A 24,524-nucleotide genomic window follows, 5' to 3' on the forward strand; every position below is an offset into this window, starting at 1 on the left:
CGGCTCAGCAGACAGTATCACACAGGAGAGGATTAGATACACGGATCAGCAGACAGTATCACACAGGAGAGGATTAGATACACGGCTCAGCAGACAGTATCACACAGGAGAGGATTAGATACACGGCTCAGCAGACGGTATCACACAGGATAGTATTAGATACACAGCTCAGCAGACAGTATCACACAGGATAGGATTAGATACACGGCTCAGCAGACAGTATCATACAGGATAGGATTAGATACACGGCTCAGCAGACAGTATCACACAGGAGAGGATTAGATACACGGCTCAGCAGACAGTATCACACAGGATAGGATTAGATACACGGCTCAGCAGACGGTATCACACAGGAGAGGATTAGATACACGGCTCAGCAGACGGTATCACACAGGAGAGGATTAGATACACAGCTCAGCAGACAGTATCACACAGGAGAGGATTAGATACACGGCTCAGCAGACAGTATCACACAGGATAGGATTAGATACACAGCTCAGCAGAGAGTATCACACAGGAGAGGATTAGATACACGGCTCAGCAGACAGTATCACACAGGAGAGGATTAGATACACGGCTCAGCAGACAGTATCACACAGGATAGGATTAGATACACAGCTCAGCAGAGTATCACACAGGAGAGGATTAGATACACGGCTCAGCAGACAGTATCACACAGGAGAGGATTAGATACACTGCTGAGCAGACTGTATCACACAGGAGAGGATTAGATACACGGCTCAGCAGACAGTATCACACAGGATAGGATTAGATACACAGCTCAGCAGACAGTATCACACAGGAGAGGATTAGATACACGGCTCAGCAGACAGTATCACACAGGATAGGATTAGATACACGGCTCAGCAGACAGTATCACACAGGAGAGGATTAGATACACGGCTCAGCAGACAGTATCACACAGGAGAGGATTAGATACACGGCTCAGCAGACGGTATCACACAGGATAGTATTAGATACACAGCTCAGCAGACAGTATCATACAGGATAGGATTAGATACACGGCTCAGCAGACAGTATCACACAGGAGAGGATTAGATACACGACTCAGCAGACAGTATCACACAGGAGAGGATTAGATACACGGCTCAGCAGACGGTATCACACAGGATAGTATTAGATACACAGCTCAGCAGACAGTATCATACAGGATAGGATTAGATACACGGCTCAGCAGACAGTATCACACAGGAGAGGATTAGATACACGGCTCAGCAGACAGTATCACACAGGATAGGATTAGATACACGGCTCAGCAGACAGTATCACACAGGAGAGGATTAGATACATGGCTCAGCAGACAGTATCACACAGGAGAGGATTAGATACACGGCTCAGCAGACAGTATCACACAGGAGAGGATTAGATACACGGCTCAGCAGACAGTATCACACAGGAGAGGATTAGATACACGGCTGAGCAGACAGTATCACACAGGAGAGGATTAGATACACGGCTCAGCAGACAGTATCACACAGGATAGGATTAGATACACGGCTCAGCAGACAGTATCACACAGGAGAGGATTAGATACACGGCTCAGCAGACAGTATCACACAGGATAGGATTAGATACACGGCTCAGCAGACAGTATCACACAGGATAGGATTAGATACACGGCTCAGCAGACAGTATCACACAGGATAGGATTAGATACACAGCTCAGCAGACAGTATCACACAGGAGAGGATTAGATACATGGCTCAGCAGACAGTATCACACAGGAGAGGATTAGATACACGGCTCAGCAGACAGTATCACACAGGAGAGGATTAGATACATGGCTCATCAGGCAGTATCACACAGGAGAGGATTAGATACACGGCTCAGCAGACGGTATCACACAGGAGAGGATTAGATATATGGCTCAGCAGACATTATCACACAGGAGTGGATGAGATACACGGCTCAGCAGACAGTATCACACAGGATAGGATTAGATACACAGCTCAGCAGAGTATCACACAGGAGAGGATTAGATACACGGCTCAGCAGACAGTATCACACAGGAGAGGATTAGATACACTGCTGAGCAGACTGTATCACACAGGAGAGGATTAGATACACAGCTCAGCAGACAGTATCACACAGGAGAGGATTAGATACACGGCTCAGCAGACAGTATCACACAGGATAGGATTAGATACACAGCTCAGCAGACAGTATCACACAGGAGAGGATTAGATACACGGCTCAGCAGACAGTATCACACAGGAGAGGATTAGATACACTGCTGAGCAGACTGTATCACACAGGAGAGGATTAGATACACAGCTCAGCAGACAGTATCACACAGGAGAGGATTAGATACACGGCTCAGCAGACAGTATCACACAGGATAGGATTAGATACACAGCTCAGCAGACGGTATCACACAGGAGAGGATTAGATACACAGCTCAGCAGACAGTATCACACAGGAGAGGATTAGATACACGGCTCAGCAGACAGTATCACACAGGAGAGGATTAGATACACGGCTCAGCAGACAGTATCACACAGGATAGGATTAGATACACGGCTCAGCAGACAGTATCACACAGGATAGGATTAGATACACGGCTCAGCAGACAGTATCACACAGGAGAGGATTAGATACACGGCTCAGCAGACAGTATCACACAGGAGAGGATTAGATACACAGCTCAGCAGACAGTATCACACAGGAGAGGATTAGATACACGGCTCAGCAGACAGTATCACACAGGAGAGGATTAGATACACGGCTCAGCAGACGGTATCACACAGGAGAGGATTAGATACACGGCTCAGCAGACAGTATCACACAGGAGAGGATTAGATACACGGCTCAGCAGACAGTATCACACAGGATAGGATTAGATACACGGCTCAGCAGACAGTATCACACAGGAGAGGATTAGATACACAGCTCAGCAGACAGTATCACACAGGATAGGATTAGATACACAGCTCAGCAGACAGTATCACACAGGAGAGGATTAGATACACGGCTCAGCAGACAGTATCACACAGGAGAGGATTAGATACACGGCTCAGCAGACAGTATCACACAGGAGAGGATTAGATACACGGCTCAGCAGAGAGTATCACACAGGAGAGGATTAGATACACGGTTCAGCAGACAGTATCACACAGGATAGGATTAGATACACGGCTCAGCAGACAGTATCACACAGGATAGGATTAGATACACAGCTCAGCAGACAGTATCACACAGGAGAGGATTAGATACACGGCTCAGCAGACAGTATCACACAGGATAGGATTAGATACACGGCTCAGCAGACAGTATCACACAGGAGAGGATTAGATACACAGCTCAGCAGACAGTATCACACAGGATAGGATTAGATACATGGCTCAGCAGACAGTATCACACAGGATAGGATTAGATACACGGCTCAGCAGACAGTATCACACAGGATAGGATTAGATACACGGCTCAGCAGACATTATCACACAGGAGAGGATTAGATACACGGCTCAGCAGACAGTATCACACAGGATAGGATTAGATACACGGCTCAGCAGACAGTATCACACAGGAGAGGATTAGATACACGGATCAGCAGACAGTATCACACAGGAGAGGATTAGATACACGGCTCAGCAGACTGTATCACACAGGAGAGGATTAGATACACGGCTCAGCAGACAGTATCACACAGGAGAGGATTAGATACACAGCTCAGCAGACAGTATCACACAGGATAGGATTAGATACACAGCTCAGCAGACAGTATCACACAGGATAGGATTAGATACACGGCTCAGCAGACAGTATCACACAGGAGAGGATTAGATACACGGCTCAGCAGACAGTATCACACAGGAGAGGATTAGATACACGGCTCAGCAGACAGTATCACACAGGAGAGGATTAGATACACGGCTCAGCAGACAGTATCACACAGGAGAGGATTAGATACACGGCTCAGCAGACAGTATCACACAGGAGAGGATTAGATACACGGCTCAGCAGACAGTATCACACAGGAGAGGATTAGATACACAGCTCAGCAGATCGTATCACACAGGATAGGATTAGATACACGGCTCAGCAGACAGTATCACACAGGAGAGGATTAGATACACGGCTCACTATACAGTATCACACAGGAGAGGATTAGATACACTGCTCAGCAGACTATCACACAGGAGAGGATTAGATACAAGGCTCAGCAGACAGTATCACACAGGAGAGGATTAGATACACAGCTCAGCAGACTGTATCACACAGGAGAGGATTAGATACACGGCTCAGCAGACAGTATCACACAGGATAGGATTAGATACACGGCTCAGCAGTCAGTATCACACAGGATAGGATTAGATACACGGCTCAGCAGACAGTATCACACAGGAGAGGATTAGATACACGGCTCAGCAGACAGTAACAGACAGGAGAGGATTAGATACACGGCTCAGCAGACAGTATCACACAGGAGAGGATTAGATACAAGGCTCAGCAGACAGTATCACACAGGAGAGGATTAGATACACAGCTCAGCAGACAGTATCACACAGGATATGATTAGATACACAGCTCAGCAGATCGTATCACACAGGATAGGATTAGATACACGGCTCAGCAGACAGTATCACACAGGAGAGGATTAGATACACTGCTGAGCAGACTGTATCACACAGGAGAGGATTAGATACACAGCTCAGCAGACAGTATCACACAGGAGAGGATTAGATACACGGCTCAGCAGACAGTATCACACAGGATAGGATTAGATACACAGCTCAGCAGACGGTATCACACAGGAGAGGATTAGATACACAGCTCAGCAGACAGTATCACACAGGAGAGGATTAGATACACGGCTCAGCAGACAGTATCACACAGGAGAGGATTAGATACACGGCTCAGCAGACAGTATCACACAGGAGAGGATTAGATACACGGCTCAGCAGACAGTATCACACAGGAGAGGATTAGATACACAGCTCAGCAGACAGTATCACACAGGAGAGGATTAGATACACGGCTCAGCAGACAGTATCACACAGGAGAGGATTAGATACACGGCTCAGCAGACGGTATCACACAGGAGAGGATTAGATACACGGCTCAGCAGACAGTATCACACAGGAGAGGATTAGATACACGGCTCAGCAGACAGTATCACACAGGATAGGATTAGATACACGGCTCAGCAGACAGTATCACACAGGAGAGGATTAGATACACGGCTCAGCAGACAGTATCACACAGGATAGGATTAGATACACAGCTCAGCAGACAGGATCACACAGGAGAGGATTAGATACACGGCTCAGCAGACAGTATCACACAGGAGAGGATTAGATACACGGCTCAGCAGACAGTATCACACAGGAGAGGATTAGATACACGGCTCAGCAGTCAATATCACACAGGAGAGGATTAGATACACGGCTCAGCAGAGAGTATCACACAGGAGAGGATTAGATACACGGTTCAGCAGACAGTATCACACAGGATAGGATTAGATACACGGCTCAGCAGACAGTATCACACAGGATAGGATTAGATACACAGCTCAGCAGACAGTATCACACAGGAGAGGATTAGATACACGGCTCAGCAGACAGTATCACACAGGATAGGATTAGATACACGGCTCAGCAGACAGTATCACACAGGAGAGGATTAGATACACAGCTCAGCAGACAGTATCACACAGGATAGGATTAGATACATGGCTCAGCAGACAGTATCACACAGGATAGGATTAGATACACGGCTCAGCAGACAGTATCACACAGGATAGGATTAGATACACGGCTCAGCAGACATTATCACACAGGAGAGGATTAGATACACGGCTCAGCAGACAGTATCACACAGGATAGGATTAGATACACGGCTCAGCAGACAGTATCACACAGGAGAGGATTAGATACACGGATCAGCAGACAGTATCACACAGGAGAGGATTAGATACACGGCTCAGCAGACTGTATCACACAGGAGAGGATTAGATACACGGCTCAGCAGACAGTATCACACAGGAGAGGATTAGATACACAGCTCAGCAGACAGTATCACACAGGATAGGATTAGATACACAGCTCAGCAGACAGTATCACACAGGATAGGATTAGATACACGGCTCAGCAGACAGTATCACACAGGAGAGGATTAGATACACGGCTCAGCAGACAGTATCACACAGGAGAGGATTAGATACACGGCTCAGCAGTCAGTATCACACAGGAGAGGATTAGATACACGGCTCAGCAGACAGTATCACACAGGAGAGGATTAGATACACGGCTCAGCAGACAGTATCACACAGGAGAGGATTAGATACACGGCTCAGCAGACAGTATCACACAGGAGAGGATTAGATACACGGCTCAGCAGACAGTATCACACAGGAGAGGATTAGATACACGGCTCAGCAGACAGTATCACACAGGAGAGGATTAGATACACGGCTCAGCAGACAGTATCACACAGGAGAGGATTAGATACACAGCTCAGCAGATCGTATCACACAGGATAGGATTAGATACACGGCTCAGCAGACAGTATCACACAGGAGAGGATTAGATACACGGCTCACTATACAGTATCACACAGGAGAGGATTAGATACACTGCTCAGCAGACTATCACACAGGAGAGGATTAGATACAAGGCTCAGCAGACAGTATCACACAGGAGAGGATTAGATACACAGCTCAGCAGACTGTATCACACAGGAGAGGATTAGATACACGGCTCAGCAGACAGTATCACACAGGATAGGATTAGATACACGGCTCAGCAGTCAGTATCACACAGGATAGGATTAGATACACGGCTCAGCAGACAGTATCACACAGGAGAGGATTAGATACACGGCTCAGCAGACAGTATCACACAGGAGAGGATTAGATACACGGCTCAGCAGACAGTAACAGACAGGAGAGGATTAGATACACGGCTCAGCAGACAGTATCACACAGGAGAGGATTAGATACACAGCTCAGCAGACAGTATCACACAGGATATGATTAGATACACAGCTCAGCAGATCGTATCACACAGGATAGGATTAGATACACGGCTCAGCAGACAATATCACTCAGGATAGGATTAGATACAGGGCTCAGCAGACAGTATCACATAGGATAGGATTAGATACACGGCTCAGCAGACAGTATCACACAGGATAGGATTAGATACAGGGCTCAGCAGACAGTATCACACAGGAGAGGATTAGATACACTGCTCAGCAAACAGTATCACAGAGGAGAGGATTAGATACACGGCTCAGCAGACAGTATCACTCAGGATAGGATTAGATACAGGGCTCAGCAGACAGTATCACATAGGATAGGATTAGATACACGGCTCAGCAGACAGTATCACACAGGAGAGGATTAGATACACGGCTCAGCAGACAGTATCACACAGGATAGGATTAGATACACGGCTCAGCAGTCAGTATCACACAGGATAGGATTAGATACACGGCTCAGCAGACAGTATCACACAGGAGAGGATTAGATACACGGCTCAGCAGACAGTATCACTCAGGATAGGATTAGATACAGGGCTCAGCAGACAGTATCACATAGGATAGGATTAGATACACGGCTCAGCAGACAGTATCACACAGGATAGGATTAGATACAGGGCTCAGCAGACAGTATCACACAGGATAGGATTAGATACACGGCTCAGCAGACAGTATCACACAGGAGAGAATTAGATACACGGCTCAGCATTCAGTATCACACAGGAGAGGATTAGATACACGGCTCAGCAGACAGTATCACACAGGAGGGGATTAGATACACGGCTCAGCAGACAGTATCACACAGGAGAGGATTAGATACACGGCTCAGCAGACAGTATCACACAGGAGAGGATTAGATACACGGCTCAGCAGACAGTATCACACAGGAGAGGATTAGATACATGGCTCAGCAGACAGTATCACTTAGGATAGGATTAGATACACGGCTCAGCAGACAGTATCACACAGGAGAGGATTAGATACACGGCTCAGCAGACAGTATCACACAGGAGAGGATTAGATACATGGCTCATCAGACAGTATCACACAGGAGAGGATTAGATACACGGCTCAGCAGACAGTATCACACAGGAGAGGATTAGGTACACGGCTCAGGAGACAGTATCACACAGGAGAGGATTAGATACACGGCTCAGCAGACAGTATCACACAGGAGATGATTAGATACACGGCTCAGCAAACAGTATCACACAGGAGAGGATTAGATACACTGCTCAGCAGACAGTATCACACAGGAGAGGATTAGATACACGGCTCAGCAGACAGTATCACACAGGAGAGGAGTAGATACACGGCTCAGAAGACAGTATCACACAGGATAGGATTAGATACACAGCTCAGCAGACCGTATCACACAGGATAGGATTAGATACACGGCTCAGCAGACAGTATCACTCAGGATAGGATTAGATACAGGGCTCAGCAGACAGTATCACACTGGAGAGGATTAGATACACGGCTCAGCAGACAGTATCACACAGGAGAGGATTAGATACACGGCTCAGCAGACAGTATCATACAGGAGAGGATTAGATACACGGCTCAGCAGACAGTATCACACAGGATAGGATTAGATACACAGCTCAGCAGACCGTATCACACAGGATAGGATTAGATACACGGCTCAGCAGACAGTATCACTCAGGATAGGATTAGATACACGGCTCAGCAGACAGTATCACACAGGAGAGGATTAGATACACGGATCAGCAGACAGTATCACACAGGAGAGGATTAGATACACGGCTCAGCAGACAGTATCACACAGGAGAGGATCAGATACACGGCTCAGCAGACAGTATCACACAGGATAGGATTAGATACACGGCTCAGCAGACAGTATCACAGAGGAGAGGATTAGATACACGGCTCAGCAGACAGTATCACACTGGAGAGGATTAGATACACAGCTCAGCAGACAGTATCACACAGGAGAGGATTAAATACACGGCTCAGCAGACAGTATCACACAGGAGAGGATTAGATACACGGCTCAGCAGACAGTATCACACAGGAGAGGATTAGATACACGGCTCAGCAGACAGTATCACACAGGATACGATTAGATACACGGCTCAGCAGTCAGTATCACACAGGATAGGATTAGATACACAGCTCAGCAGACCGTATCACACAGGATAGGATTAGATACACGGCTCAGCAGACAGTATCACACAGGAGAGGATTAGATACACGGCTCAGCAGACAGTATCACACAGGAGAGGATTAGATACACGGCTCAGAAGACAGTATCACACAGGATAGGATTAGATACACAGCTCAGCAGACCGTATCACACAGGATAGGATTAGATACACGGCTCAGCAGACAGTATCACTCAGGATAGGATTAGATACAGGGCTCAGCAGACAGTATCACACTGGAGAGGATTAGATACACGGCTCAGCAGACAGTATCACACAGGAGAGGATTAGATACACGGCTCAGCAGACAGTATCATACAGGAGAGGATTAGATACACGGCTCAGCAGACAGTATCACACAGGATAGGATTAGATACACAGCTCAGCAGACCGTATCACACAGGATAGGATTAGATACACGGCTCAGCAGACAGTATCACTCAGGATAGGATTAGATACACAGCTCAGCAGACAGTATCACACAGGAGAGGATTAGATACACGGATCAGCAGACAGTATCACACAGGAGAGGATTAGATACACGGCTCAGCAGACAGTATCACACAGGAGAGGATCAGATACACGGCTCAGCAGACAGTATCACACAGGATAGGATTAGATACACGGCTCAGCAGACAGTATCACAGAGGAGAGGATTAGATACACGGCTCAGCAGACAGTATCACACTGGAGAGGATTAGATACACAGCTCAGCAGACAGTATCACACAGGAGAGGATTAAATACACGGCTCAGCAGACAGTATCACACAGGAGAGGATTAGATACACGGCTCAGCAGACAGTATCACACAGGAGAGGATTAGATACACGGCTCAGCAGACAGTATCACACAGGATAGGATTAGATACACGGCTCAGCAGACAGTATCACACAGGAGAGGATTAGATACACGGCTCAGCAGACAGTATCACACAGGAGAGGATTAGATACACGGCTCAGCAGACAGTATCACACAGGAGAGGATCAGATACACGGCTCAGCAGACAGTATCACACAGGATAGGATTAGATACACGGCTCAGCAGACAGTATCACAGAGGAGAGGATTAGATACACGGCTCAGCAGACAGTATCACACTGGAGAGGATTAGATACACAGCTCAGCAGACAGTATCACACAGGAGAGGATTAGATACACGGCTCAGCAGACAGTATCACACAGGAGAGGATTAGATACACGGCTCAGCAGACAGTATCACACAGGAGAGGATTAGATACACGGCTCAGCAGACAGTATCACACAGGATAGGATTAGATACACGGCTCAGCAGACAGTATCACACAGGAGAGGATTAGATACAGGGCTCAGCAGACAGTATCACACAGGAGAGGATTAGATACACGGCTCAGCAGACAGTATCACACAGGAGAGGATTAGATACACGGCTCAGCAGACAGTATCACACAGGAGAGGATTAGATACACGGCTCAGCAGACAGTATCACACAGGATAGGATTAGATACACGGCTCAGCAGACAGTATCACACAGGAGAGGATTAGATACACGGCTCAGCAGACAGTATCACACAGGATAGGATTAGATACACGGCTCAGCAGACAGTATCACACAGGAGAGGATTAGATACAGGGCTCAGCAGACAGTATCACACAGGAGAGGATTAGATACACGGCTCAGCAGACAGTATCACACAGGATAGGATTAGATACACGGCTCAACAGACAGTATCACACAGGATAGGATTAGATACACGGCTCAGCAGACAGTATCACACAGGAGAGGATTAGATACACGGCTCAGCAGACAGTATCACACAGGATAGGATTAGATACACGGCTCAGCAGACAGTATCACACAGTAGAGGATTAGATACACGGCTCAGCAGACAGTATCACACAGGATAGGATTAGATACACGGCTCAGCAGACAGTATCACACAGAAGAGGATTAGATACACGGCTCAGCAGACAGTATCACACAGGATAGGGTTAGATACATGGCTCAACAGACAGTATCACACAGGATAGGATTAGATACACGGCTCAGCAGACAGTATCACACAGGAGAGGATTAGATACACGGCTCAACAGACAGTATCACACAGGAGAGGATTAGATACACGGCTCAACAGACAGTATCACACAGGAGAGGATTAGATACACGGCTCAACAGACAGTATCACACAGGAGAGGATTAGATACACGGCTCAGCAGACAGTATCACACAGGATAGGATTAGATACACGGCTCAGCAGACAGTATCACACAGGAGAGGATTAGATACACGGCTCAGCAGACAGTATCACACATGAGAGGATTAGATACACGGCTCAGCAGACGGTATCACACAGGAGAGGATTAGATACACGGCTCAGCAGACAGTATCATACAGGATAGGATTAGATACACGGCTCAGCAGACAGTATCACACAGGATAGGATTAGATACACGGCTCAGCAGACAGTATCACACAGGATAGGATTAGATACACGGCTCAGCAGACAGTATCACGCAGGACAGGATTAGATACACGGCTCAGCAGACGGTATCACACAGGATAGGATTAGATACACGGCTCAGCAGACGGTATCACACAGGAGAGGATTAGATACACGGCTCAGCAGACAGTATCACAAAGGAGTGGATTAGATACACGGCTCAGCAGACAGTATCACACAGGAGAGGATTAGATACACGGCTCAGCAGAGAGTATCACACAGGATAGGATTAGATACACGGCTCAGCAGACAGTATCACACAGGAGAGGATTAGATACACGGCTCAGCAGACAGTATCACACAGGATAGGATTAGATACACAGCTCAGCAGATAGTATCACACAGGAGAGGATTAGATACACGGCTCAGCAGACAGTATCACACAGGATAGGATTAGATACACAGCTCAGCAGAGTATCACACAGGAGAGGATTAGATACACGGCTCAGCAGACAGTATCACACAGGAGATGATTAGATACACGGCTCAGCAGACAGTATCACACAGGATAGGATTAGATACACGGCTCAGCAGACGGTATCACACAGGAGAGGATTAGATACACAGCTCAGCAGACAGTATCACACAGGAGAGGATTAGATACACAGCTCAGCAGACAGTATCACACAGGAGAGGATTAGATACACGGCTCAGCAGACAGTATCACACAGGATAGGATTAGATACTCGGCTCAGCAGACAGTATCACACAGGATAGGATTAGATACACGGCTCAGCAGACAGTATCACACAGGAGAGGATTAGCTGCAAAGCTCAGCAGACAGTATCACACAGGATAGGATTAGATACACAGCTTAGCAGACAGTATCACACAGGAGAGGATTAGATACACGGCTCAGCAGACAGTATCACACAGGAGAGGATTAGATACACGGCTCAGCAGACAGTATCACACAGGAGAGGATTAGATGCACGGCTCAGCAGACAGTATCACACAGGAGAGGATTAGATGCAATGCTCAGCAGACAGTATCACACAGGATAGGATTAGATACACAGCTCAGCAGACAGTATCACACTGGATAGGATTAGATACACGGCTCAGCAGACAGTATCACACAGGATGGGATTAGATACACGGCTCAGCAGACAGTATCACACAGGAGAGGATTAGATACACGGCTCAGCAGACGGTATCACACAGGATAGGATTAGATACACGGCTCAGCAGACAGTATCACACAGGAGAGGATTAGATACACGGCTCAGCAGACAGTATCACACAGGATAGGATTAGATACACGGCTCAGCAGACAGTATCACACAGGATAAGATTAGATACACGGCTCAGCAGACAGTATCACACAGGAGAGGATTAGATACACGGCTCAGCAGACGGTATCACACAGGATAGGATTAGATACACAGCTCAGCAGACAGTATCATACAGGAGAGGATTAGATACACGGCTCAGCAGACAGTATCACACAGGATAGGATTAGATACACGGCTCAGCAGACAGTATCACACAGGATAGGATTAGATACACGGCTCAGCAGACAGTATCACACAGGAGAGGATTAGATACACGGCTCAGCAGACAGTATCACACAGGAGAGGATTAGATACACGGCTCAGCAGACAGTATCACACAGGATAGGATTAGATACACGGCTCAGCAGACAGTATCACACAGGAGAGGATTAGATACACAGTTCAGCAGACAGTATCACACAGGAGAGGATTAGATACACGGCTCAGCAGACAGTATCACACAGCATAGGATTAGATACACGGCTCAGCAGACAGTATCACACAGGAGAGGATTAGATACACGGCTCAGCAGACAGTATCACACAGGAGAGGATTAGATACACGGCTCAGCAGACAGTATCACACAGGATAGGATTAGATACACGGCTCAGCAGTCAGTATCACACAGGATAGGATTAGATACACGGCTCAGCAGACAGTATCACACAGGAGAGGATTAGATACACGGCTCAGCAGACAGTATCACACAGGATAGGATTAGATACACGGCTCAGCAGACAGTATCACACAGGAGAGGATTAGATACACGGCTCATCAGGCAGTATCACACAGGAGAGGATTAGATACACGGCTCAGCAGTCAGTATCACACAGGATAGGATTAGATACACGGCTCAGCAGACAGTATCACACAGGATAGGATTAGATACACGGCACAGCAGACACTATAACACAGGAGAGGATTAGATACACGGCTCAGCAGACAGTATCACACAGGAGAGGATTAGATACACAGCTCAGCAGACAGTATCACACACTATAGGATTAGATACACGGCTCAGCAGACTGTATCACACAGGATAGGATTAGATACACGTCTCAGCAGACAGTATCACACAGGAGAGGATTAGATACACAGCTCAGCAGACAGTATCACACACTATAGGATTAGATACACAGCTCAGCAGACAGTATCACACACTATAGGATTAGATACACGTCTCAGCAGACAGTATCACACAGGAGAGGATTAGATACACGGCTCAGCAGACAGTATCACACAGGATAGGATTAGATACACGGCTCAGCAGACAGTATCACACAGGAGAGGATTAGATACACGGCTCAGCAGACAGTATCACACAGGAGAGGATTAGATACACGGCTCAGCAGGCAGTATCACACAGGAGAGGATTAGATACACGGCTCAGCAGACTGTATCACACAGGATACGATTAGATACACGGCTCAGCAGACAGTATCACACAGGATAGGATTAGATACACGGCTCAGCAGTCAGTATCACACAGGAGACGATTAGATACACGGCTCAGCAGACGGTATCACACAGGATAGGATTAGATACACGGCTCAGCAGACAGTATCACACAGGATAGGATTAGATACACGGCTCAGCAGACGGTATCACACAGGATAGGATTAGATACACGGCTCAGCAGTCAGTATCACACAGGAGACGATTAGATACACGGCTCAGCAGACGGTATCACACAGGATAGGATTAGATACACGGCTCAGCAGACAGTATCACACAGGAGAGGATTAGATACACGGCTCAGCAGACAGTATCACACAGGATAGGATTAGATACACGGCTCAGCAGACAGTATCACACAGGATAGGATTAGATACACAGCTCAGCAGACAGTATCACACAGGATAGGATTAGATACACGGCTCGGCAGACGGTATCACACAGGATAGGATTAGATACACGGCTCAGCAGACAGTATCACACAGGAGAGGATTAGATACACAGCTCAGCAGACAGTATCACAGAGGAGAGGATTAGATACACGGCTCAGCAGACAGAATCACACAGGAGAGGATTAGATACACAGCTCAGCAGACAGTATCACACAGGAGAGGATTAGATACACGGCTCAGCAGTCAATATCACACAGGAGAGGATTAGATACACGGCTCAGCAGACAGTATCACACAGGATAGGATTAGATACACGGCTCAGCAGACAGTATCACACAGGATAGGATTAGATACACGGCTCAGCAGACAGTATCACACAGGATAGGATTAGATACACGGCTCAGCAGACAGTATCACACAGGAGAGGATTAGATACACGGCTCAGCAGACAGTATCACACAGGAGAGGATTAGATACACGGCTCAGCAGACAGTATGACACAGGAGAGGATTAGATACACAGCTCAGCAGACAGTATCACACAGGAGAGGATTAGATACACGGCTCAGCAGACAGTATCACACAGGATAGGATTAGATACACGGCTCAGCTGACAGTATCACACAGGAGAGGATTAGATACACGGCTCAGCAGACAGTATCACACAGGAGAGGATTAGATACACGGCTCAGCAGTCAATATCACACAGGAGAAGATTAGATACACGGCTCAGCAGACGGTATCACACAGGAGAGGATTAGATACACGGCTCAGCAGACAGTATCATACAGGATAGGATTAGATACACGGCTCAGCAGACAGTATCACACAGGTTAGGATTAGATACACGGCTCAGCAGACAGTATCACACAGGATAGGATTAGATACACGGCTCAGCAGACAGTATCACGCAGGACAGGATTAGATACACGGCTCAGCAGACGGTATCACACAGGATAGGATTAGATACACGGCTCAGCAGACGGTATCACACAGGAGAGGATTAGATACACGGCTCAGCAGTCAGTATCACACAGGAGAGGATTAGATACACGGCTCAGCAGACATTATCACACAAGAGTGGATTAGATACACGGCTCAGCAGACAGTATCACACAGGATAGGATTAGATACACGGCTCAGCAGACAGTATCACACAGGAGAGGATTAGACACACGGCTCAGCAGACAGTATCACACAGGAGAGGATTAGATACACGGCTCAGCAGACAGTATCACACAGGATAGGATTAGATACACGGCTCAGCAGAGAGTATCACACAGGATAGGATTAGATACACGGCTCAGCAGACAGTATCACACAGGATAGGATTAGATACACGGCTCAGCAGAGAGTATCACACAGGATAGGATTAGATACACGGCTCAGCAGACAGTATCACACAGGATAGGATTAGATACACGGCTCAGCAGACAGTATCACACAGGATAGGATTAGATACACGGCTCAGCAGAGAGTATCACACAGGAGAGGATTAGATACATGGCTCAGCAGACAGTATCACACAGGAGAGGATTAGATACACGGCTCAGCAGACAGTATCACACAGGATAGGATTAGATACACGGCTCAGCTGACAGTATCACACAGGAGAGGATTAGATACACGGCTCAGCAGACAGTATCACACAGGAGAGGATTAGATACACGGCTCAGCAGTCAATATCACACAGGAGAAGATTAGATACACGGCTCAGCAGACGGTATCACACAGGAGAGGATTAGATACACGGCTCAGCAGACAGTATCATACAGGATAGGATTAGATACACGGCTCAGCAGACAGTATCACACAGGATAGGATTTGATACACGGCTCAGCAGACAGTATCACACAGGATAGGATTAGATACACGGCTCAGCAGACAGTATCACGCAGGACAGGATTAGATACACGGCTCAGCAGACGGTATCACACAGGATAGGATTAGATACACGGCTCAGCAGACGGTATCACACAGGAGAGGATTAGATACACGGCTCAGCAGACATTATCACACAAGAGTGGATTAGATACACGGCTCAGCAGACAGTATCACACAGGATAGGATTAGATACACAGCTCAGCAGACAGTATCACACAGGAGAGGATTAGATACATGGCTCAGCAGACAGTATCACACAGGAGAGGATTAGATACACGGCTCAGCAGACAGTATCACACAGGAGAGGATTAGATACACGGCTCAGCAGACAGTATCACACAGGATAGGATTAGATACACGGCTCAGCAGAGAGTATCACACAGGATAGGATTAGATACACGGCTCAGCAGACAGTATCACACAGGATAGGATTAGATACACGGCTCAGCAGAGAGTATCACACAGGATAGGATTAGATACACGGCTCAGCAGACAGTATCACACAGGATAGGATTAGATACACGGCTCAGCAGACAGTATCACACAGGATAGGATTAGATACACGGCTCAGCAGAGAGTATCACACAGGAGAGGATTAGATACACGGCTCAGCAGACAGTATCACACAGGATAGGATTAGATACACAGCTCAGCAGACAGTATCACACAGGAGAGGATTAGATACACGGCTCAGCAGACAGTATCACACAGGATAGGATTAGATACACAGCTCAGCAGAGTATCACACAGGAGAGGATTAGATACACGGCTCAGCAGACAGTATCACACAGGAGAGGATTAGATACACGGCTCAGCAGACAGTATCACACAGGAGAGGATTAGATAAACAGCTCAGCAGACAGTATCACACAGGAGAGGATTAGATACACGGCTCAGCAGACAGTATCACACAGGAGAGGATTAGATACACGGCTCAGCAGACAGTATCACACAGGATAGGATTAGATACATGGCTCAGCAGACAGTATCACACAGGAGAGGATTAGATACACGGCTCAGCAGACAGTATCACACAGGATGGGATTAGATACATGGCTCAGCAGACAGTATCACACAGGATAGGATTAGATACATGGCTCAGCACACAGTATCACACAGGATAAGATTAGATACACGGCTCAGCAGACAGTATCACACAGGATAGGATTAGATACACAGCTCAGCAGACAGTATCACACAGGATAGGATTAGATACATGGCTCAGCAGACAGTATCACACAGGATAGGATTAGATACATGGCTCAGCACACAGTATCACACAGGATAAGATTAGATACACGGCTCAGCAGACAGTATCACACAGGATAGGATTAGATACACAGCTCAGCAGACAGTATCACACAGGATAGGATTAGATACACGGCTCAGCAGACAGTATCACACAGGATGGGATTAGATACACGGCTCAGCAGACAGTATCACACAGGAGAGGATTAGATACACGGCTCAGCAGACAGTATCACACAGGATGGGATTAGATACATGGCTCAGCAGACAGTATCACACAGGATAGGATTAGATACACAGCTCAGCAGACAGTATCACACAGGAGAGGATTAGATGCAAAGCTCAGCAGACAGTATCACACAGGAGAGGATTAGATACACGGCTCAGCAGACAGTATCACACAGGAGAGGATTAGATACACGGCTCAGCAGACAGTATCACACAGGATGGGATTAGATACACGGCTCAGCAGACAGTATCACACAGGAGAGGATTAGATACACGGCTCAGCAGACAGTATCACACAGGATAGGATTAGATACATGGCTCAGCAGACAGTATCACACAGGATAGGATTAGATACACAGCTCAGCAGACAGTATCACACAGGAGAGGATTAGATGCAAAGCTCAGCAGACAGTATCACACAGGAGAGGATTAGATACACGGCTCAGCAGACAGTATCACACAGGATGGGATTAGATACACGGCTCAGCAGACAGTATCACACAGGAGAGGATTAGATACACGGCTCAGCAGACAGTATCACACAGGATGGGATTAGATACATGGCTCAGCAGACAGTATCACACAGGATAGGATTAGATACACAGCTCAGCAGACAGTATCACACAGGAGAGGATTAGATACACGGCTCAGCAGACAGTATCACACAGGATAGGATTAGATACACATCTCAGCAGACAGTATCACACAGGAGAGGATTAGATACACGGCTCAGCAGACAGTATCACACAGGATGGGATTAGATACACGGCTCAGCAGACAGTATCACACAGGAGAGGATTAGATACACGGCTCAGCAGACAGTATCACACAGGAGAGGATTAGATACACGGCTCAGCAGACAGTATCACACAGGATAGGATTAGATACACAGCTCAGCAGACAGTATCACACAGGAGAGGATTAGATGCAAAGCTCAGCAGACAGTATCACACAGGATAGGATTAGATACACATCTCAGCAGACAGTATCACACAGGAGAGGATTAGATACACGGCTCAGCAGACAGTATCACACAGGATGGGATTAGATACACGGCTCAGCAGACAGTATCACACAGGAGAGGATTAGATACACGGCTCAGCAGACGGTATCACACAAGAGTGGATTAGATACACGGCTCAGCAGACAGTATCACACAGGATAGGATTAGATACACAGCTCAGCAGACAGTATCACACAGGAGAGGATTAGATACACTGCTCAGCAGACAGTATCACACAGGAGAGGATTAGATACACGGCTCAGCAGACAGTATCACACAGGATAGGATTAGATACACGGCTCAGCAGAGAGTATCACACAGGATAGGATTAGATACACGGCTCAGCAGACAGTATCACACAGGATAGGATTAGATACACGGCTCAGCAGAGAGTATCACACAGGATAGGATTAGATACACGGCTCAGCAGACAGTATCACACAGGATAGGATTAGATACACGGCTCAGCAGACAGTATCACACAGGATAGGATTAGATACACGGCTCAGCAGAGAGTATCACACAGGAGAGGATTAGATACACGGCTCAGCAGACAGTATCACACAGGATAGGATTAGATACACAGCTCAGCAGACAGTATCACACAGGAGAGGATTAGATACACGGCTCAGCAGACAGTATCACACAGGAGAGGATTAGATACACGGCTCAGCAGACAGTATCACACAGGAGAGGACTAGATACACGGCTCAGCAGACAGTATCACACAGGAGAGGATTAGATACACGGCTCAGCAGACAGTATCACACAGGAGAGGATTAGATACACAGCTCAGCAGAGTATCACACAGGAGAGGATTAAATACACGGCTCAGCAGACAGTATCACACAGGAGAGGATTAGATACACGGCTCAGCAGACGGTATCACACAGGAGAGGATTAGATACACGGCTCAGCAGACAGTATCACACAGGAGAGGATTAGATACACGGCTCAGCAGACAGTATCACACAGGATAGGATTAGATACATGGCTCAGCAGACAGTATCACACAGGATAGGATTAGATACACAGCTCAGCAGACAGTATCACACAGGAGAGGATTAGATGCAAAGCTCAGCAGACAGTATCACACAGGATAGGATTAGATACACAGCTCAGCAGACAGTATCACACAGGAGAGGATTAGATACACGGCTCAGCAGACAGTATCACACAGGATGGGATTAGATACACGGCTCAGCAGACAGTATCACACAGGAGAGGATTAGATACACGGCTCAGCAGACGGTATCACACAGGATAGGATTAGATACACGGCTCAGCAGACAGTATCACACAGGAGAGGATTAGATACACAGCTCAGCAGACAGTATCACACAGGAGAGGATTAGATACACAGCTCAGCAGACAGTATCACACAGGATAGGATTAGATACACGGCTCAGCAGACAGTATCACACAGGAGAGGATTAGATACACGGCTCAGCAGACAGTATCACACAGGAGAGGATTAGATACACGGCTCAGCAGACAGTATCACACAGGAGAGGATTAGATACACGGCTCAGCAGTCAGTATCACACAGGAGAGGATTAGATACACGGCTCAGCAGACAGTATCACACAGGAGAGGATTAGATACACGGCTCAGCAGACAGTATCACACAGGAGAGGATTAGATACACGGCTCAGCAGACAGTATCACACAGGAGAGGATTAGATACACGGCTCAGCAGACAGTATCACACAGGAGAGGATTAGATACACGGCTCAGCAGACAGTATCACACAGGATAGGATTAGATACACGGCTCAGCAGACAGTATCACACAGGAGAGGATTAGATACACGGCTCAGCAGACAGTATCACACAGGAGAGGATTAGATACACGGCTCAGCAGTCAGTATCACACAGGATAGGATTAGATACACGGCTCAGCAGACAGTATCACACAGGATAGGATTAGATACACGGCTCAGCAGACAGTATCACACAGGAGAGGATTAGATACACGGCTCAGCAGACGGTATCACACAGGATAGGATTAGATACACAGCTCAGCAGACAGTATCATACAGGAGAGGATTAGATACACGGTTCAGCAGACAGTATCACACAGGATAGGATTAGATACACGGCTCAGCAGACAGTATCACACAGGATAGGATTAGATACACGGCTCAGCAGACAGTATCACACAGGAGAGGATTAGATACACGGCTCAGCAGACGGTATCACACAGGATAGGATTAGATACACAGCTCAGCAGACAGTATCACACAGGAGAGGATTAGATACACGGCTCAGCAGACAGTATCACACAGGATAGGATTAGATACACAGCTCAGCAGACAGTATCACACAGGAGAGGATTAGATACACGGCTCAGCAGACAGTATCACACAGGAGAGGATTAGATACACGGCTCAGCAGACAGTATCACACAGCATAGGATTAGATACACGGCTCAGCAGACAGTATCACACAGGAGAGGATTAGATACACGGCTCAGCAGACAGTATCACACAGGAGAGGATTAGATACACGGCTCAGCAGACAGTATCACACAGGAGAGGATTAGATACATGGCTCATCAGGCAGTATCACACAGGAGAGGATTAGATACACGGCTCAGCAGACAGTATCACACAGGATAGGATTAGATACACGGCTCAGCAGTCAGTATCACACAGGATAGGATTAGATACACGGCTCAGCAGACAGTATCACACAGGATAGGATTAGATACACGGCTCAGCAGACAGTATCACACAGGAGAGGATTAGATACACGGCTCATCAGGCAGTATCACACAGGAGAGGATTAGATACACGGCTCAGCAGTCAGTATCACACAGGATAGGATTAGATACACGGCTCAGCAGACAGTATCACACAGGATAGGATTAGATACACGGCTCAGCAGACAGTATCACACAGGAGAGGATTAGATACACGGCTCAGCAGACAGTATCACACAGGATAGGATTAGATACACGGCTCAGCAGACATTATCACACAGGATAGGATTAGATACACGGCTCAGCAGACAGTATCACACAGGATAGGATTAGATACACGGCTCAGCAGACAGTATCACACAGGAGAGGATTAGATACACGGCTCAGCAGACAGTATCACACAGGATAGGATTAGATACACGGCTCAACAGACAGTATCACACAGGAGAGGATTAGATACACGGCTCAGCAGACAGTATCACACAGTATAGGATTAGATACACGGCTCAGCAGACAATATCACACAGGAGAGGATTAGATACACGGCTCAGCAGACAGTATCACACAGGATAGGATTAGATACACGGCTCAGCAGACAGTATCACACAGGATAGGATTAGATACACGGCTCAGCAGACAGTATCACACAGGAGAGGATTAGATACACGGCTCATCAGGCAGTATCACACAGGAGAGGATTAGATACACGGCTCAGCAGTCAGTATCACACAGGATAGGATTAGATACACGGCTCAGCAGACAGTATCACACAGGATAGGATTAGATACACGGCTCAGCAGACAGTATCACACAGGAGAGGATTAGATACACGGCTCAGCAGACAGTATCACACAGGATAGGATTAGATACACAGCTCAACAGACAGTATCACACAGGAGAGGATTAGATACACGGCTCAGCAGACACTATCACACAGGAGAGGATTAGATACACGGCTCAGCAGACAGTATCACACAGGAGAGGATTAGATACACGGCTCAGCAGACAGTATCACACAGGAGAGGATTAGATACACGGCTCAGCAGACAGTATCACACAGGAGAGGATTAGATACACGGCTCAGCAGACAGTATCACACACTATAGGATTAGATACACGGCTCAGCAGACTGTATCACACAGGATAGGATTAGATACACGTCTCAGCAGACAGTATCACACAGGAGAGGATTAGATACACAGCTCAGCAGACAGTATCACACACTATAGGATTAGATACACAGCTCAGCAGACAGTATCACACACTATAGGATTAGATACACGTCTCAGCAGACAGTATCACACAGGAGAGGATTAGATACACGGCTCAGCAGACAGTATCACACAGGATAGGATTAGATACACGGCTCAGCAGACAGTATCACACAGGAGAGGATTAGATACACGGCTGAGCAGGCAGTATCACACAGGAGAGGATTAGATACACGGCTCAGCAGACTGTATCACACAGGAGAGGATTAGATACACGGCTGAGCAGGCAGTATCACACAGGAGAGGATTAGATACACGGCTCAGCAGACAGTATCACACAGGATAGGATTAGATACACGGCTCAGCAGTCAGTATCACACAGGAGACGATTAGATACACTGCTCAGCAGACAGTATCACACAGGATAGGATTAGATACACGGCTCAGCAGACAGTATCACACAGGAGAGGATTAGATACACAGCTCAGCAGACAGTATCACACAGGAGAGGATTAGATACACAGCTCAGCAGACAGTATCACAGAGGAGAGGATTAGATACACGGCTCAGCAGTCAATATCACACAGGAGAGGATTAGATACACAGCTCAGCAGACAGTATCACACAGGAGAGGATTAGATACACGGCTCAGCAGTCAATATCACACAGGAGAGGATTAGATACACGGCTCATCAGGCAGTATCACACAGGAGAGGATTAGATACACGGCTCAGCAGTCAGTATCACACAGGATAGGATTAGATACACGGCTCAGCAGACAGTATCACACAGGATAGGATTAGATACACGGCTCAGCAGACAGTATCACACAGGAGAGGATTAGATACACGGCTCAGCAGACAGTATCACACAGGATAGGATTAGATACACGGCTCAGCAGACAGTATCACACAGGATAGGATTAGATACACAGCTCAACAGACAGTATCACACAGGAGAGGATTAGATACACGGCTCAGCAGACAGTATCACACAGGAGAGGATTAGATACACGGCTCAGCAGACAGTATCACACAGGAGAGGATTAGATACACGGCTCAGCAGACAGTATCACACAGGAGAGGATTAGATACACAGCTCAGCAGACAGTATCACACAGGATAGGATTAGATACACGGCTCAGCAGACAGTATCACACACTATAGGATTAGATACACGGCTCAGCAGACTGTATCACACAGGATAGGATTAGATACACGTCTCAGCAGACAGTATCACACAGGAGAGGATTAGATACACAGCTCAGCAGACAGTATCACACACTATAGGATTAGATACACAGCTCAGCAGACAGTATCACACACTATAGGATTAGATACACGTCTCAGCAGACAGTATCACACAGGAGAGGATTAGATACACGGCTCAGCAGACAGTATCACACAGGATAGGATTAGATACACGGCTCAGCAGACAGTATCACACAGGAGAGGATTAGATACACGGCTCAGCAGACAGTATCA

Source organism: Phyllobates terribilis, unplaced genomic scaffold (assembly GCF_046119375.1).
Source record: "Phyllobates terribilis strain yellow unplaced genomic scaffold, ASM4611937v1 Scaffold_10__3_contigs__length_209671492, whole genome shotgun sequence".
Classification (NCBI taxonomy): domain Eukaryota; kingdom Metazoa; phylum Chordata; class Amphibia; order Anura; family Dendrobatidae; genus Phyllobates; species Phyllobates terribilis.